Source organism: Triticum dicoccoides, chromosome 4B, assembly GCF_002162155.2.
Source record: "Triticum dicoccoides isolate Atlit2015 ecotype Zavitan chromosome 4B, WEW_v2.0, whole genome shotgun sequence".
NCBI lineage: Eukaryota > Viridiplantae > Streptophyta > Magnoliopsida > Poales > Poaceae > Triticum > Triticum dicoccoides.
This window is the reverse complement of record NC_041387.1, coordinates 640,345,126-640,348,789: the sequence shown is the minus strand read 5'-3', so window position 1 is coordinate 640,348,789 and position 3,664 is coordinate 640,345,126.

Genomic DNA, 3,664 nt, shown 5'->3' with positions numbered 1-3,664 from the left:
TTCTCTTTTTTAGATGCTTATTTCGGGTATCATCAGATCCGTCTGTATGGACCTGACGAAATCAAAACAGCTTTCATCACTCCATTCGGGTGCTTCTGCTATATCACCATGCCATTCGGCCTCAAGAATGCCGGAGCCATGTTCATGAGAATGATTCATAAGTGTTTACTCACTCAAATCAGTCTTAATGTGGAAGCGCACATGGATGATATCATGGTCAAGTCGCGAAAGGGTTCCGACCTATTGACTAACCTAGCTGAAACATTTGCCAATCTCAGAAGGTATGATATCAAGCTCAATCCATCGAAGTGCACATTCGAAGTACCTGGCGGAAAGTTACTCGGTTTTCTCGTTTCAGAAACGAGGAATTGATGCTAACCCAGAAAAAGTTGGCACCATACTCCGAATGAAATGCCCTGTGCGCGTGCACGACGTCCAGAAGCTTACTGGATGCTTGGCCGCGTTAAGTCGATTCATCTCTCGCCTCGGTGAAAAGGCATTGCCCCTTTACCGACTGATGAAGAAGGCAGACAAGTTCGAGTGGACTCCAGAAGCTGATGCAGCGTTTGCCGAGTTAAAAACTCTGCTCTCCACCCAGCCGGTGCTTGCTGCTCCAATCAGCAAAGAGCCTCTGTTGCTTTATATTGCAGCCACAGGACAAGTCGTCAGCACAGTACTTACGGTCGAGCGGGAAGAAGAAGGGAAAGCCTTTAAAGTTCAGCGCCCAGTGTATTATCTCTCTGAAGTTTTGACCCCATCGAAGCAAAGATATCCTCATTATCAGAAGCTTGTATATGGGATCTACATGACCATGAAGATGGTTGCTCATTATTTCTCTGATCATGACATTACAGTCGTCAGCGACGCACCATTGTCAGAGATTCTGCACAACAGAGATGCAACTGGTCGAGTGGCTAAATGGGCGATTGAACTCCTTCCCCTTGATGTCAAATTCGAGGCAAAGAAAGCCATTAAGTCCCAAGCTATAGCAGATTTCCTTGCCGAGTGGATTGAGCAACAGCAGCCGACTCAAGTTCACTCGGAGCATTGGACCATGTTCTTTGATGGCTCTAAGATGTTAAATGGTTCTGGTGCTGGGGTTGTTTTGGTTTCCCCCCGAGGAGACAAGCTCAGATACGTGCTCCAAATCCACTTTGATTCCTCCAACAATGAAGCAGAATATGAAGCACTCTTGTATGGGTTGGGCATGGCCATTTCACTCGGTGTCCGTCGCCTTATGTCTATGGCGATTCAGATTTGGTGGTCAATCAGGTGATGAAGGAGTGGGACGTTAGAAGCCCAGCCATGACTGGATACTGCAATGCAGTGAGGAAGCTCGAAAAGAAGTTCGAAGGGTTAGAGCCCCACCACATACCCCGACTGAAAAATCAAGCAGCTGAGGATCTCGCTAAGATAGGATCCAAGAGACAAGCCATCCCCAGTGATATGTTCTTGGAGCATATCCACGCTCCGTCAGTCGTAGAATATCCTTTTACCGATGAAGCTCCGCAACCTAAGAGTGTTACGGATCCGACTGAGGTTGAAATCCCAGCAGTGGTCGACCTGATCATGGAAGTTTTAGTGATCACTCCCGATTGGACAGTACCATATATCGCGTATATCTTGAGGAAAGAACTCCCGGAGGACGAAGAAGAGGCTCGACAGATCGTCCGCCGATCTAAGGCCTTTACCGTGATAAGGGGACAATTGTACAGAGAAAGCGCGACTGGAGTTGGTCAGAAATGCATAACACCGGAGGAAGGTCGAATAATCCTTGATGACATCCACTCGGGGACCTGTGGCCATCATGCGTCCTCTCGGATCATCGTGGCCAAAGCATACCGAGCCGGATTTTATTGGCCAAAAGCGAATGAAATGGCGAAGGAGATAGTCGACAAGTGCGAGGGATGTCAATTTTACTCTAATATGTCACGCAAGCCCGCGTCAGCTTTGAAGACTATACCACTCGTCTGGCCCTTTGCAGTATGGGGTTTGGATATGGTCGGTCCTTTGAGAACAGGCAGAAGCGGTTTTACCCATGTGCTGGTAGCAGTCGACAAGTTCACCAAGTGGATCGAAGCTAAACCCATCAAGAACCTCGATGCCGGTACTGCTGTCAGCTTCATCAGAGAATTGATATTTAGATATGGAGTCCCGCACAGCATCATCACTGACAACGGGTCAAACTTCGACTCCGAAGAGTTCAGAGCTTTCTGCACGTCTCAAGGCACACGAGTCGACTATGCTTCAGTCGCTCATCCACAGTCGAATGGACAGGTAGAACGAGCCAACGGTTTGATTCTCAAAGGGTTGAAACCTCGTTTGATGCGTGATCTTAAGCATGCGGCTGGTGCATGGGTCGACAAACTTCCCTCGGTGCTTTGGGGGTTAAGGACCACGCCCAACCGGTCGACTGGTAGAACTCCATTCTTCTTGGTCTACAGAGCTGAAGCAGTCTTGCCGAGTGACCTTCTCCACAATGCTCCCCGGGTCGAGCTCTACACCGAAGCTAAAGCAGAACAAGCGCGGCAGGATGCAGTCGACCTTTTAGAGGAAGAAAGGGAGATAGCTCTGATCAGATCGACCATTTACCAACAAGACTTGCGTCGCTTCCACGCCAAAAACGTGAAGAGTCGAGCCTTCCAGGAAGGAGATTTAGTTCTCCGAGTGGATCAGCAGAAACCACACAAGCTTGCTCCTTCTTGGGAAGGTCCCTTCATCATCACCAAGGTTCTCCACAATGGAGCATACCGTCTTTACAATGTCGAGCATCAGATCGATGAGCCCCGAGCTTGGAACGCGGAGCTTCTCCGCCCCTTTTACACTTAAAGCATTCACTCGGATGAGTTGTAATAAAAATACTTCTGTAGTTTATTTATCAAAGACAAGAGCTTTATAATTTTCCCAGTAATTGTTATCTCTTTTGTCCACACAAGACAATCCCCCAGTGGGTGGCTTGGCTGCGAATCCGATTCGCCCAAGTCTGTAAAAAAAAATCCTAACCGAGTGGCGAGCCAGTCTCCCACACGAAGGCTTAGCTGTGAAATCCGTTTCGCCTAAGATAAACAAAATCCTACCGAGTGGTAAGCCAGCCTTCCACTCGGAGGCTTAGCTGCAGTCCAAGTACTCGCCTAAGATAAACAAAAATCCTACCGAGTGGTAAGCCAGCCTTCCACTCGGAGGCTTAGCTGCAGTCCAAGTACTCGCCTAAGATAAACAAAATCCTACGAGTGGTAAGCCAGCATTCCACTCGGAGGCTTAGCTGCAGTCCAAGTACTCGCCTAAGATAAACAAAAATCCTACCGAGTGGTAAGCCAGCCTTCCACTCGGAGGCTTAGATGCAGCATTGCGCTCGCCTAAGTACAAATACAACATCCACTTCGCAAGGAGGACGAGGTGCAGGTCGACTGCTACCCTCTCCTTCCGAGCTACGCCACAAATACAACATGCGCTCTGCAAGGAGGACGAGGTGCAGGTTGACTGCTACCCTCTCCTTCCGAGTTACGCCACAAGTACAACGTGCGCTCTGCAAGGAGGACAAGGTGTAGGTCGACTGCTACCCTCTCCTTCCGAGCTACGCCACAAACACAACGTGAGCTTTGCAAGGAGGACGAGGTGCAGGTCGACTGCTACCCTCTCCTTCCGAGCTACGCCACAAACACAA